General features: G+C 38.8%; 1 protein-coding gene across 8 annotated transcripts in view; it reads right to left on the bottom strand.

The window, feature by feature from the left end:
* METTL8 (methyltransferase like 8) overlaps positions 1-16428 on the bottom strand; it is a 117929-nt gene that overhangs the window by 79253 nt on the left and 22248 nt on the right. The window contains exon 1 of one of the 8 annotated variants that reach the window (XM_033231154.1): positions 7642-7730. The exons of the other annotated variants lie outside the window; for them this stretch is intronic. The gene's annotated coding sequence lies outside the window, so the exon portion shown is untranslated. Of the gene's footprint in view, positions 1-7641; positions 7731-16428 lie in introns of those variants that run through there. 8 annotated transcript variants of the gene reach the window in all.

The following is a 16428-nucleotide window of genomic DNA, read 5'->3' as shown; positions in this document are numbered from 1 at the left end:
CTTGAGGCCAAGACTTTGAGACTAGCCTAGGCAAAATAGTGAGACCTTATCTCTAAAAAAACAAACAAACAAACAAAAACTTCAAACAAACAAAATTAGCCAGTGTCTGTAGTCCCAGCTACTTGGGAGGCCAACGAGGGAGGATCACTTGAGTTCAGGAGTTCAAGGCTGCAATGAGCTATGATCACGCTATTGCACTGCATCCTGGGTGACAGAGCAATACCGTATCTCAAAAAAAAAAAAAAAAAAAAAAGAGAGGGAGGGAGGGAAGGAGGGAAAATGAGCAAAGCAGGGAAAATTCAAAGTCAAAAGTTAGTTCTTTGGAAAGATTAATAAAACTGATAAACTTCTGGCAAGACTGATATCAAACATGTGTTTCACAAAACACAAACTTCCAATAATAGGAATGAGAAATGAGATATCACCACAGACCTTACAGACATTGAAAAGCTAATATTGGGATATTATGGACAATTTTATTGCATTCATTAGATGGGACAAACTCCTTGAAAACCATAACTTACCAATAATAACAAAATAACACAAGAGAAAATCTGAATAGCCCTAAATTTATTAATTACATTTGTAATTAAAATCGAAACAAACAACACACCTAATAGGATGGCTGGTATTTAAAAACAGCAGCAACAACCCAGAATATAACAAGTATTGGTGAGGATGTGGAGAAATTGGGAAATTGGAGCCCTTATTCATTGCTATTGGAATATAAGATGATACAGCTGCTATGAAAAAACATTATGGTGAATCCTCAAAAATTAAACATAGAATTACCTTACAATTCAGCAATTCTACTTCTGGGTATATACCCAAAGGAAGTGAAAGCAGAGACCAAAGTGATATTTGTACACCCATATTCATAGCAACATCATTCACAATAGACAAAAGGTAGAAGCAACCCACATGTCCACTGAAGATAAATGAACAAAATGTGATACATACATACATACATATATGTACAATGGAACGTTATCCGGCCTTGAAAGGAAATTTTGACACATGCTACAACCATGGATGAATCTTAAAGATATTATGATAAGTGGCCGGGCGCGTGGCTCAAGCCTGTAATCCCAGCATTTTGGGAGGCCGAGACGGGTAGACCACGAGGTCAGGAGATCGAGACCATCCTGGCTAATACGGTGAAACTCCGTCTCTACTAAAAAAATACAAAAACTAGCCGGGCGAGGTGGCGGGCGCCTGTAGTCCCAGCGACTCGGGAGGCTGAGGCAGGAGAATGGCGTAAACCCGGGAGGCGGAGCTTGCAGTGAGCTGAGATCTGGCCACTGCACTCCAGTCCGGGCAACAAAGCGAGACTCCGCCTAAAAAAAAAAAAAAAAAAAAAAAGATATTATGATAAGTGAAATAAGCCAGTCATAAAAGGGCAGATTTGTATGATTCCTCTTGTATAAGGTTCCTAGAGTAGTCAAACTGATAGAGACAGGAAGTGGAGTGGTGTTTGGCAGAGGCTGGGGAATGGGAAATTAAGTTTCTAATGGATATGGGAAGGGGCGAGAGGAAATGGTGAGATGCAGATCAAAAGATACAAAGTTGCAGATAAGCAGGATGAACATGTCCAGAGATCTAATGTACAATGTGAGGGCTACAGTCAGTAATATTTTATTATATTTGGGATTTTTGCTCAAAGAGTAGATTTTAGGTACACTTGCCACACATACCCACAAAGGTAACTATGTGAGATGATATATTTGTTAATCTACTTGTCTATGGCAACCACTTCACTGTGTATATGTATATTAAAACATCTTCTTGTATACCTTATATATACTATTAAAGAAGAGAAGCTAGACACCAAAAAAGTAAAAAATAAATAAAGAGTTTCATTTAGGGAAGATGAAAAAGTTTTGGAGATGGATGAAGTATAAGAGTATGAAGAAGGCGGCCAGGCGCGGTGGCTCAAGCCTATAATCCCAGCACTTTGGGAGGCCAAGGGGGGCGGATCACGAGGTCAGGAGATGGAGACCATCCTGGCTGACACGGTGAAACCCTGTCTCTACTAAAAAATACGAAAAAAAAATTAGCCGGGTGTGGTGGCGGGCGCCTGTAGTTCCAGCTACTCGGGAGGCTGAGGCAGGAGAACGGCGTGAACCTGGAAGGTGGAGCTTGCAGTGAGCTGCGATCGCGCCACTGCACTCCAGCCTGGGTGACAGAGTGAGACTCCGTCACAAAAAAAACAAAAAACAAAAAACAAACAAAAAAAAACAGTATGAAGAAGGCAACAGAAATTTCCACAATTCCTGATAAGGTGTTTCAGTTTTTTTAAATTTACTATGTGAAAAATCTGAGAACGTGGTCCTGACCCTTCACTTAACTCAAACTAATGTCACATTAAAGGCATATATTGTACCAACTTTGCCCACAGGTTCCCATTTTCAGCTCACCATCCTAGGAAGGTCCTTCCTCTTGAATCCTAAGAGGGCCAAAATGAAACAGAAAAAGCATGACTTTAGGGGCATGCCGCGTGAGATCTTAACGCTAAGGCTCAGTCATGAATAGGCAATGGCTAAAGCAATCACTAAGGAACAGACAAGAAAGAAAATGAAACTCATTCAAGTATTAGATTGACAGTGTCGTTAAAAATCGCATTTATTATGCTACCAAATATAAAGAAGCATACCAAGAAAAGCTGACAGACTTCCTGCCAGCTCTAGGTGTAGGTAGATATGTGCCTATTTTAGAATGTAAGGAAAAGAACAAATGTATAAAAGGACTTGGGTTCAGCATACATCGTAATCTGACAAGCCAAGGAGAAGGTGGTTTTAATAGGTTCCAGTTGCCTGAGCAGACTACCACCACAATGAGCATAGTGGCAAAAGCAGCAGCCTTGATACAGAAGGCCAACGTGTGGGGAGCAGATCTCTCCCCAGCTACAAATTTTGGCTAGATGCTTTGCCTACCACTAAAATGGAGTCCTTTTCACAATGATTCATACATCTGCCTGACCATATCAACAAACTATAACATATGCTACAGGAATAGGTAAAATGTGTGTAATGCACATGACAAAATACCTCTTAACTGCAAATTTTGCTTTTGGGGAGCAACAGTTTCAAGTAATACTGTTTTTTGTTTTTTTTTTAAAGAAGGATTTTAATAAAAGGAAAGACTCCATAGTATATTTTGCAAATTGAAAAAATATTTTAGAAAGTAAAGGCTGAACACAGTGGTTCATGTCTGTAATCTCAGCACTTTTGGAGTCCAAGGCAGGAGGACTGCTTGAGCCCAGGAGTTTGAGATTAGCCTGGGCAACATAGAGAGACCTCATCTCAAAATAAAAATAAATAAATAAAAGGAAATAAAGCATCAATTCCAATATATCTTCCATGTAAATTTCATTTTTTTTTAGAAAAGTTAAATATGTACCATGTGTGATGACCTATCCTCAGTACTTACATAGAGTATATTATCTTATTTAGCTTCCATTCCCTGTCAAGGGGTACTGTTTTAAGGAAAAAACCTATAAAGGACGAAGTAAATTAACAGGCCTAAAGTCACCTAGCTAAAAATGGACAGAGATTCAATTCCAGTCCAAGCAGTCTAATTAAAGAATCCACATTCTACCTTTTTGGATTTTTTGTTTTTGCTTTTTTGAAGAGCATTATTATTCACATACATATAATTCACCCATTTGCCTTCTACTTTTGTATACCACATATACAAGAAGGATCATGTTACTGACTCCCCAGTCTTTACTGGGGTTGCTAATTTGTTGTAACTGATTTCAGGAGGCCCAGAATTCCTTCTTTCCCTTCATCTCTCTCAACTATTTTTCTCTTGGGCCTTAATCAAAGAGCAAGCAATGCCATTGGTAGCCAGCAGTCCCCAGATTTAGGAGAGCACAGTCATTCTCTTACTTGGCTTGTCATATTACTATATATGCTGAACCCATATATAACAATATGTATAATATGTACTCAAATCTCAAGGTGCAGACAAAGGGCTCTTGCATCACCTAAATAATGTAACATTTTAACACCCAGGTCTTTTCACTGGTTTGATTTTGCAGAGCTGAGTAGTAGAGACAAAGAACGACTTCTTAGTTCCCTTGCTTTTTAAGCTGGTTCCTAAGACTGCTTTCTTGCATCTTAATACTACTAGAGGAACACCAAAGAAATAGAGCAAATAGTACTGCTGTTTGTATGAATCTATAACAATTATCCTTGGGGCACTTAGCTAGCTCTAGGAAAAACTATTTGTAAAATTCCCCAAGGATGATTCCCAGTTGTCTCAGCTTGCTGCAACCCCAGGGAGAGGACCTGCTATTAACCATACACTAAATGCCAGTCCACCATTTAAAAGTTAACTTCCCTTCAATGTTTCCTGACTTCTGAGCATCCTCTAAATAAATAAAGTAGAGAGACATTCATGTTTTCACCTTTGTAACTGTTTAGCATTTCTTCTCAGTGGGGAAGCTGGTACAAAGGTTTTCATTCAGAGCAGCAAACATCATCTAGAATGAAGTTGCACTAAACATTACCTGAGAGGCTAGCATTAATGAGAACAAATTAAGTGCTACTGCTGTACTTTTTTAGAGAGTGAAAGCTGACAGGTAAGAAACACTTAAGTATCAACTACACTGCAGTGAAAACTGAAGCTTCAATTAACCCTGGCAATTTCAGAGAACTCGGAGGGTGACCATCTGCCAGGCAAACAGCTTAGGCAACTCATGCATCTTGTTGTAATCTTTCTTTGGATGATTATAATTTCAGGGTATAAATAAGGTTATTAGCAAGAACAGAACAACAACAATAATTACAGTAAGTATTTGCAGAGCACTTTGATCACACTATGACGTCAGTAACTGCAGCTTCAAAATGGGAATCTCATGCTTAGTGTTTTGTTCTCCATGACTGCTCTGAATGGTGGCTACATGATACACTCACTCACACAAAAAGAGGCAACTGGGACTCAGAAGTTAACTCTCTAACGGATTTAATGTAAGCTCATCTCAAAGTCATCTCAATCTAAAATATCTGAACTATTCTTATTTCTCTGGACATTGTCTCTAAACACGTTATACTGGCCAGAATGAAATTGGTTTTAACTTATTTACCTGGCATTTCACATTTAGACTTCTGTGTACAGAAGAGGAAAAAAGCCTGGATTCTTAATGGCATCATTGAACAGGTAAACCAGTGATAGTCTATCTCTGGGCTTCTTGCTAGGTAAAAAAAGTAAATCCTTTTGTATTTTAGCCACTATTAGGTTTTCTGTTATGTAATACGTATTATTGTTAAGTCCTGGGATTTCAGAGACAAATCCATCTGTTTTCTGCTCTCAAGAATTACTATTAAGTGAAGAAGAAAGAGATGCAAACAAAGAGTCCTGACATGATATATAGTAAAGGTAAGTACAAAATGCTATTGGAGCACAGAGGAGTGAATGATTAAGTCTACTAGTGGTGGCTCTGAGAAGCTTTCTGGTGGAGGCAATATTTGTGCTGGGTATAGAAGAATGAGTAACATTCCACGGAGAAAAGGGTAAAAGCCAGGGAATTTCAGGCAGGATGATTAGCACAAATAAAGATTAAACAGGTATGAAAACATGGAATATTCAGAGAATAAAAAGTAATATAGAAAAAGGTACTGACCTAAATAATTCTGGATATGAATAGTGTCTATAAAACTAAAGGCAATAGGCATGGTAATAAGCACTGTACTCTAGTAGATAAAGGGTTAACAATTCTGAAATCAGTACACAAGGAAATCAGAATTGAACAATTAGTAAGTAGGTGATACTTGGTAGAAGCCAGGTTTCTCATTGTTGGAATGGGAGGTTACAAACAAAGGGAAGAAAAGGCTAGAATAATCTATATGGTGATGGCTTAGAATGTGAGTCATTTGTATGCACTCATATTTAGCTTAATAACATATATTCCATATAGAAATATTTGTAGATATGTATGTATACATTGATTAGTATACACACATATATTTCCTTACTCTGTCATCTGAGAGGGCCTAGAAGTCACCACATCCTGGTGGCAACAAGCACATCCAGTACCCAGATTTTCATTTCTAACCATTCTCTAATAAAACAGAACCATGGCTCCTTGGAGAAATGGCTGATTCTAGGATTGAGGCAGAGAATATAAGATGAGCCAAGAGCGTCTTATAGTGCCAGAAAGTAAGGAAGTACACACACACACCCCAAAAAACAAAAAAACCTACAGTGCTGAGGGCATTGTCAAAAGGACACGGGAGCCAACTGAACGTGCACCCAATGGCCAAAGTTAGAACACTCTGACCAACAAAATAAAAAGTAGTTTTGGATTACAACCCAAAGAATAAAATAAATATCCATGTATCCATACTTATATAAATGATTAAACAAATAAATGAGGGAGAAGAGAGAAATCATCCATGCAAACAGTTACTAAATAATTTATGTAAATAAACACTCTTCCCTTAAGGAGGTGGAACATAACTCTTCATTAAGTGTAGGCAGCACATAGTGACTTCTTTCTAAAGAGTTCAGTGTGGAAAGGGGGAAAAAATAACTCTGCAGCGGAGTAACTTGACAAAGACTTCCTCAGCCAGGTGATCAAGGTTAACATAAACAGTGATAGTGCTGATAGTATGTATTCTTGCTTTGATGTGACAAAAAGAGCACTTTACCTCTATGTTCTTCCTCCCCAACCCCCATAACTTCAATCTAATCATAAGAAAACTATCAGATAAACCCCAGTTGATAGACATTCTATAAAATATGACTAATACTCCCCAAACTGTCAAGGTCATCAAAAACAAAGTCTGAGAGACTGCCAGAGCCAAGCAAAATAAGGAGACATGATAACTACATGTAATGTGGTGTCCTGGATGGAATCCTGAAACTCAAAAAAGTCATTAGGTAAAAAGTAAGGAAATCTGAATAAAATATAGACTTTAGTTAACAATAATGTATCAATATTGGTTCATTAACTGTAACAAATGTACCATAGGAATCTGTTACTAATAAGGGAGATGGGGTATAGACTATATGGAAACTCTCTATACTAACTTCACAGTTTCTTCATACATCTAAAAGTATTCTAAAATTAAAAATGTAAAACAAAATAATTTTGTATGACTACAGACTATGATGTAAGGGGCAGACAGGTGGAGTGGGGAGGTGGTTATAAGGCTGGAAAGTTAGGCAGAGGCCAGATAGGAATCTTTACATACACCAAATTAAGCAGTTTGAATATTTTCTCATAGGCAATGCAACAAACAGAATTTTAAATAAGAGAGCAAGATGATGAGATCTGTTCAGTAGTCCCCCCTCATCCTGTCTGCAGGGGATAGGTTCCAAGATCCCTAGTGGATGCCTGAAACTGTGAATAGTAACAAACCCTATATATACTGTGGTTTTTCATATATATATATATATATGAATGATAGTTTAATTTACAAATTAGGCATAAGAGATTAACAACTAATAAAATAGAACAGTTATAACAATATACAATAAGTTATGTGAATGTAGTCTCTCCCGCTCTCTCAAAATAGCTTATTATACTGTATTAACCCTTCCTGTGTTGATGTGAGATGATAAAATGCTTGCATGATAAGATGTGGTGAGGTGAATGATGCAGGCATTGTGACACAGTGTTAAGCTACTATTGACCTACATCTGAAGGAGGATCAGCTGCTTCAGGTAATCCTGGATCATGGAGCCATACGGTGTCAATGGTTGGCTGTCAGGAGCAGATGATGACTACAGGGGAGTTAGAATTTACAGAGTAGATACACTGGACAAAAGAGTGATTCACTTCCTGGGCAGGACAGAGTGAGATGGTGTGACATCTCATCATGCTACTCAGAATGGCATGCAGTCTAAAACTTCTGCCTTGTTTATTTCTGGAATTTTCCATGTAATATTTTCAGACCATGGTTGACAGTGGGTAAATCAACCATGGAAAGTGAAACCATGGATAATGAGGGACATTATTTATAAAGATTATAAAGATTTATAAATGTATTTATATCGATTATAATGGCCTTAAACTACCAATGACTGATCAGTGAAAATCAAAGTTCTGGGACCAGGACATGTATAGCATTTAAAATCTCCACATACAATCTTGGTGTACACTGAGGATTGAGAACCACTCAGATACAGAATTAATGAGAAGAGAAAGAGGCCCAGGGCTACACACTAAGTCTATCAGATCATGAGAGCTAAAGAAAACAGTGGCCATGAGTATCAATGAGGGCACACATTCAAGTCACACTTCAGAGGCAGAATCAATGAATTTCTTGCAGTGACTAGATGTAAAAGTTGCCTGCAGTGAAATAGGAGACAAGGTTTCTGGCTTACTAGCTGAGTAGATGTTGATGGTATTCAAAACAGAGTTCACACACACACACACACAAAGGCTGGATAATGGTGGGATGAAGGTAGGGAAGGGAAGATAATGAGTTCAATTTGCACATGATGAACTTTAAGGATCCTACAATATATTCAAATGGATATCCCCAATAAGTAGTTAGAAACTAATCCATGTGAGTGGTAGGTGCTAAAGATGTGTATCTGGGAGTCAAGTCCTGGGTTTACAGGTGGTGGCTGAAGTCAAGAGGAACTGATCAAGAAAAAAAAAAAAATAGGGCAGATGGAACTAATGGTAATACTGACATTTAGGAAGAAGAGGAGTTAGTTTATGGGACTGAATACTAAAGAATATTAAAAGAAGCCAAAAATAAACAATTACTTTTGGAAATATAGGAGATCAGTGATGACCTTTATCAAGGTGATTTGAACCCTGGCTTTGCCAGCAGAATACAGTTTAATTAATATATAAGTCATTGGAGTAAAAGAGGTAATGAATGTGGATAACTGATAGGCAGAGAAGAGAAAAAGAGAGAAGCTGGGCTGTCTTTTGAGGGATCATGTAGGTCAAAGAAGGGTATTTGTTAAGCTGCAAAGCATCTTGAGTATCATTGTAGGATGAGAGAAAACACACACACAAAGACCGAAGATACTGAAAAGAGAAAATTGCTGACAAAACACGTTTTGAGAATAAGTAGGCCAAAGAAAGGGGAAATAAGTACACAGAAAACACATCAGCTATGTGAGGTATCTAAAACAACTTCATTTGCTCTGTAGAATAAGAACAGGTGAGTTTGTAGTGGAAGAGAAGATGGCTAAGACAGTCCTTTCCCAATGCGCTCTTCTTCATGAAGTAAGAGGCTGTAAGGTAGGGGGCACGAGAAAAGGAGGAACTGAAAAAAATGGGAAAGGACACTAACAACATTTGAATAAAGGAATGTCAATGAACGTAAGTTGCCTATCTAAGGCTGCAGCTCAAATTAGTGGTTATTTGTTGGTTGTCTCTCAAGTATTCACTCCCTACTTCCCATAGCTCATGGACTTGAAATCTGTACATTTTCTGAGAGGCCAGAGTGGACCTGATTGAAGCCAGAGGTGAACTTATACCCGATGCCATGCCAATCGGCACATTCTATACCTCTGGGCATAGTGATTGGTTAGGAAGTGGGCATGTGGCCAAACCTGTCCAACAGTGTACCTTTCTGTTTTACTGCTAGAGATCTGGGAACAAAGATAATTTCTAATACCTATTAGGTATGAAAGAGGAAGCACCTGTTATGATGAAAGAGGGGCTTTTTCAACAGCCCCAAAGCTGTTGAAAGCTATATTAGTCAGCTTGGGCTGCCACAAGAAAATATCATAGATTGGGTTGCTTAAACAACAGAAATTTTATTTTCTCACAGGTCTGGAGGCTAGAAGTCCCATACCAAAGTGCTGGCCGATTTGGTTCCTGGCTTGTAAACAGCCACCTTCTCATTGTGTCCTCCAGTGGCCTCTGTACATTCGCAGAGGGAGACAGATATCTTTGATATCTTCTCCTCTTTTTATAAGGACACCAGTTCTATTGAATTAGGGCCTCACTTAACCTTTATTACCCTAAAACCTCACTTAACCTTTATTACCTCCATAAAGGTCCATTTCTAAATATAGTCACATTGCGGGGTAGGACTTCAGCATATGAATTTAGGGGGACACAATGCAGTCCATAACAAAAGCCACCTTGGAGCCATGAGTGGGCCTAGCGTTAGGAATGCATGGTACAAATGTAGGATGAAGCCAACTATGAGGCAAGAAAACTGGGAAGCTAAAAAGAGGTTAATAAGTCCCACTGTTAACTAGTTGGATTAAATTCCTCTTTTTTTTTTTTTTCAGTTATCGAGCCAACATATTTCTTAATTGTTTAAGCCAGTCTGAGTTTTCTGTTATCTGCAACCAAAAGTAACATCACTGATAGGGCAGTTATTGATTTCCTCTACTACCTAGTTTTGGGGCAAAATACTTGATTTGATCTAGATTAGGACTATTTAGGCTTGTAGTATGGAAAGCAATGGTGATTTAAGATGGTGGAAGTGAAGGAAAATATAACTAGTAACCACAGAGTAAGCCCATGCTGACTGGGAAAAAAATAATAAAGAGGGAAGAGGAGAGTAGAAGGAATTGGAGGAGCTGATGGACTTGAAGTGGCTGGAGTCTGGGTTTAAAAGAAACAAGGGGAGGGACCCAGCAACTTGGGAGGCTGAAGTGGGAGGATCACTTGAGCCCAGGATTTTGAGGGTGCAGTGAACCATGATCATGGCTAGGCGACAGGGCAAGACCCCGACTCTAAAAGGAGGGGGAAATGGAAAGAAACAGGCGATGGAGAAGACAGATAGGAGGTACTGGTTAAGAATGAGACCTTCTAAGTGTTTTTGTTAACCCATGTCACCTAGTAACAAAAACAGTAAACACCATAACAATGAGAAGGAACTGTTGCTTTGAACAAGAGGCTCTTACAGTGTGGCCAAAACTACAAGGCCACAAATGCCTATGAAAGAGAAAGCTTTCAGTATTGACAAAAGCTAAAACATGGACTCCTATCCACCATCTTATGCTAATCTTCTGAAAAGTCATTATAATAGATCTCCATCCCTTGCCCTTTAGAAACAGTCCCCCACTGGACACATCTGCTAAAAAAGGGTTTGTCAAACCAAGGTCCTATGACAATTATTTAAATTGTGTTTTTATTATGATAATAATCTAAAATTCAATAGGAGCCATGTATAACTGCTACTTGATTTCAGTGTCTGTGTTTGCATTTATGATCTTGTTGGCAATAAGCAGCACAGATGTAACACATAAATGATGCATCTGAGTATACAGCACACTGTAAAAAGATTCTGCAGTATTTTGGATAGAGAAAAGTGATGAGGGAACTGGGAAGACACATAGCACACAACAGCACAGATGGGCTGAAGTCAAAAGAACCTGCGTGATGATGGTCAGTAGCTTCTTTACAATGAGAGTTGCAATTTATTTTCAGTAAAACATCAGCAGGCACACTATACTGCTGTTAATTTGAGTTTTATTGGTTTTGTGGTTGTACTTCTACCTATTTTGATTTTGTGGCTGAACAGGAGCTCTATGCATAAGGAGCTTATACCTAGATTTGTGTTCATAAACAACATAGTAAGAATATTGTAAGTCAACTGAGGGAACTGAGAATATTTTTCCTTTAAACAGAGATTTATTTCTCAGCATTTAGAAATAGTATTAGAAAATTCTGTTCCAGATTTTTTTTTTTTTTTTTGAGATGGAGTTTCGCTCTTGTTCCCCATGCTGGAGTGCAAGGGCACGATCTTGGCTCACCGCAACCTCCGCCTACCAGGTTCAAGTGATTCTCCTGCCTCAGCCTCCTGAGTAGCTGGGATTATAGGCATGCACCACCAAGCCTGGCTAATTTTGTATTTTTAGTAGAGAGGTGGTTTCTCCATGTTGGTCAGGATGGTCTCGAACTCCCAATCTCAGGTGATCCACCCACCTCGGCCTCCTAAAGTGCTGGGATTACAGGCGTGAGCCCCCGTGCCCAGCCGCTGGGAATTCTACTCTTACTGCTCCTTAATAGCAGAAATATCCCTAAGTAGGGCAGAGTCACCTCAATTCTCCGCAGAAAGCAGTTTCAGGTGGCGCTGAAGGGTTTGGACTAGGTTGATTCAGGATCTGCCACTTACTACCACAGGCTGTATCACTACCAGAGGTTGTCTTAGTTTTACAACCTCTGGCATGATGTTTAACTTTGCTAGTCTCAGTTTCTGTAATAAAATGTGGCTAATAAGGTTATTTCCAAAGATAGGAAGCTTCTGGGAGGTAACACATGTAGCTTAGTGCTGGGTGCGTGGTAAGTATTCAATCAGTGTTAACTCATTTGCTGTTATCATTAGTCTGCCTCTCCTCACGATTTCCAAAGGACTTTGTGAATACCACAGGATCAAGCCTTCCACTAAGATGGTGCGTAGTTTGAACAGCCCTAGGTAGTCCCAACTTTTCAAGAAGGCAAAAGACTAATTTACCAATGAAGCAGGATGGTACAGTAGAGGGCTGAACCGACAACAGGCTTAGTCTCAAGTTCAAGTCACTTAATAGGTGGCTGAGCCAGGACCTGAAGTTGAGATTAAGTCTGTTGTCAGTTCATGATTTTTTAGGGAAAGTCACTCTGCTTAAGCCTATCAGTGCATTTGTAAAACGGAAAGAATTCTTAAGTCAAAGTTCTTACAAAGAAAATTATAGGCCGGGCGCGGTGGCTCACGCCTGTAATCCCAGCACTTTGGGAGGCCGAGGCGGGCGGATCACAAGGTCAGGAGATCGAGACCATGGTGAAACCCCGTCTCTACTAAAAATACAAAAAAATTAGCCGGGCGCGGTTGCGGGCGCCTGTAGTCCCAGCTACTCGGGAGGCTGAGGCAGGAGAATGGCGTGAACCGGGAGGCGGAGCTTGCAGTGAGCCGAGATCGCGCCACTGCACTCCAGCCTGGGCGGCAGAGCGAGACTCCATCTCAAAAAAAAAAAAAAAAAAGAAAATTATAAACTACATAGTGCCTTACAAATGTAAAGTCAAATTATTATTCAACAAATTCCGGAAACATTTCTAAGGGGCACCTCTTAAAACCTAAAACAGGAAGAAAAAAAAAAACCCACAAAATAAAATTAATAAATAATTAGGAACACCATCCCACCTCCCACTGTCTAGCAATCAGGTGCTGAGGCAGTCAGTTAGGACCACAAGCTAAAATGAAAGTAACAATCAAGTCTTACTTTCTGCAACAGTCTAAGCAGGAGGCAAAAGAAGTGCTAGCTCCCCAGCTTTCCATTCTCCCCCATTGAATGGCAGCACTGGGTGAGGATCAAGTAGACACGGCATAGATGGGGAAATTGTCTTCCTGTCAAGGAGGGGTGGGAGAAGGCTCTCGCTTTTCTAAATGGACCCCTGGGGTGGAGGTGGTCAGGGACGTGGGAGGGCAGAGGAGGGAGCCTGGAATGGAAGGAAGTCCTCTGAATGGAGGCATCTGGGTTAGGAATGCAGGGGGCTGATTCCTAGACTACAATCCCTCCAGGAAACTGCAATGTTCTAGCTGTGCACCAACTACGGTGTGGGGAAGGCAGCTTCTCCCCATGAGGTCCTCCAGGCAGAGCCTTGTAATTATCTATGGTCAGGCTGGAAAGATCACATGTGGAATTTCGACCTAGAGCCAGATTCCTCACCCGCAAAGAAGTAAACTTTATCCCAGGAAACTATATAAACTTTAAAAAAATCAATAAATTTAAGAATGGTTTAGAAAAGCCCATGAATAATAATGTCACAGCAAGCTGCTGAAGAATAATTGAGAATATTAATTATGTTCTTAATCTCCAAGGAACACATCATATAGAGAAACCTTAGTAATCTTTCACCTATGAAAGGTCTTACTCCCACGCTCATTTGTAAGACAGCTGTTAAGAGCTCAGAACCACATTTTCTATAGGAACATTTTAAATGGTGATTAAGAAACCAGGCTAGTCCACACATGCTCTTTAAATCCATAATGTAGATGAAAAGAAATGTGCTTGTTTATTTTAAATGGTCTTAGAAAACTGGCAAATCCTATTTTCCCAGATAGCTGAAACGTTGCCAATCCACACTGCCTGGGGCAACTTGAATCTTATTTAATACAAAAACAATCTGATTAAATATGATTCTTTCCAATCAACAGCAAAACACGTAAAACCTGTCAACCATCTCCTTGCCACCTGACAACATAAGATATGTCTAGAAGGTACTAATGTTGTTTAGCTAAAAACTAGACCTGTACCTCAAAATAAGTGTTGTCCCTTCAAGTAAGTCACTTTAAGAGATTACTATTTATTCCAATAATAGCAAAACACTTTTGAAATTCCATTTTCAGATAATGTCCTCATAGCAAGCTATTGTTCTTTTTCATATCCTCAATGATGGCAAACTCTTTACTTTAGAAGACTATATTTTGCTTTCAGAGTAAGTTGTTGTTCTTGTTGCCATAAATGTATAAACTCCCAACATAAACAGCTTGGAATAATACTCATTAAGATACAGCTTCTGGTATGTTGTCTCCTTGAACAGTCTTAAGCAGTCATACCTCATAAATCCAGTTCACATAGTACATACTGTAATACCATAAATGATAGTATCTTTAGATATTACTTAGATAATAGCCTTAGATATTACTCTTTTCTAAGAAGCCAAAGATATCTGGAAATATGAGCTGGATGTTTTTAAAAAGTGTTTTTATTTAAATGGAACATATACAGTGGGAAAGATCCCTCTACAAATTCAACGCAAAATAATGTGAAATACCTAGGAATAAACCTAGCCAGAAATGTACAAGACCAATATGAAGAAAGCTATACAACTGTACAGAGGGACATGGAAGACAACTTTAAGACAGTTTACATGGGTTTCTGGGGCTGAAGATTCAATATTGTAAAAATATAAATTCTCACCAAATCATCTATAAAATTAAATTAATTCCAATAGAAATTCCAAAAATGTTTTGGGGGAACTTTAACAAATAATTTAAAAGTTCACCTGGACAAATAAACATGCAGGAGGCGCCAGATAAATACTAGAGGGAGAAAGAGTGATGTGATTGTGTTGGGTGGAGCTGGGGGATGGTGTGTACTTGTTCTTCCAGACATTACAACACACTGTCAAACAAATAAGTCCTGGGCATATGTCTAATGCAGGAGATATAGTCAAAGCAAATGGAACAGAACAGAAAGTCCAGAAACGAGTTAGAATACATATATAAGAATTCCATTTGTAATAAAGCTAGTATTTCAAATTAGTGGGTTAGAGCTGGCCTATTAAAAGATGCATATTAAGAAAATGGGCCACCCATTTGGAAAAAAAAGGTACATTGCTACTCCATATCTAACATCAAAATAAATTCCAGATGAGTTAAACTTTTAAATGCGAAAAATTACATCTTTATAAGTCTAGAAAAAAAGTGAATATTTACCCAAAAATGGAGTAAAAAAGACTCTTAAACATGACACTAAAGCCATGAACTATTTAAAAAAAGAGAACAAGACACATAGATTGCTTACATTTAAATGTATGGGAAAATATGCTATAAAAGACACTGGTAGAAATAATCTACAAAACATTACAATGTGTTAATTTATAAGGAATGCTTAGAAAATAAAAAGTAGAAATGACCTCAGTAGGAAATGTGCTAATGCTATGAATAATCATTTACTAAAGAAATGCAGATGGCCACTAGACACTTCAAACTGTTCATCACACTAATAATAAATGTCTCTTTAGGATTCTTTTGACTGCAAATAACAGAAGGCACTACTCAAAGTGGCTTAAATGATAAGGAAATAATATCTGTCATAACTGGAAGCCCAAAGGTTGGGCAAGTTCCAGGTAAGGTTTCATCTGCCATTCTACAATGTCATCGAGGATCCAGGTTCCTGCCATTTCTCAATCTTCCTCTCTGCAGCATCACCTTCATCCTAAGGCTAAGTCCCTTTGTCAATTACAAAATGGTTGCAGCAGTTCCAAGCATCACACAGACATGGCAACAGCCAGCAAAAGAAAAGGACCATCTCTTGTGTCTCTTTTTAGGGAGGAGGAAACTTACCCACAACTTCCTAGCCAGACTTGCTCTCAGATTTCACTGGCCAGAATTTGGTCACAAACTATTCCCAAATCAATCTGTCTGGTAAGGGAACCTTAAGCTAGAAGTTCTCAGAGTATGGTCCATGAATTCCTGGGGACCCCTACCCTGCTTTAGGTGGTCTCAAAAGGTTACAATTATTTTCATGATAATATCAACATATTATTTGCCTTAAAAAAAAAAAAACTGTAGTGCCATTTGCACTGATGGTGCACAGGCAATGTGGATAAAAGCATTAGCACCTTTGCCTGAATCAAAACAGTGGCATCAAACTATACAGAAGATCACTGTCTTCTTCACCAGCTATGGACTCAAAGAAAAAAAAAAGGCAGATTCACGTAAGCATTTCCTTGATGAAGCAATAAAAATTGTTTTAACGGAGCATCATTTTAACTTTGGTATTTTCTCAAAA

The sequence above is a fragment of the Trachypithecus francoisi genome, unplaced genomic scaffold (genome assembly GCF_009764315.1).
Source record: "Trachypithecus francoisi isolate TF-2019V2 unplaced genomic scaffold, Tfra_2.0 Lachesis_group13, whole genome shotgun sequence".
Taxonomy (NCBI): domain Eukaryota; kingdom Metazoa; phylum Chordata; class Mammalia; order Primates; family Cercopithecidae; genus Trachypithecus; species Trachypithecus francoisi.
Note: the sequence above shows the minus strand (reverse complement) of the source record. Positions and strands in the feature narration are given on the sequence as shown.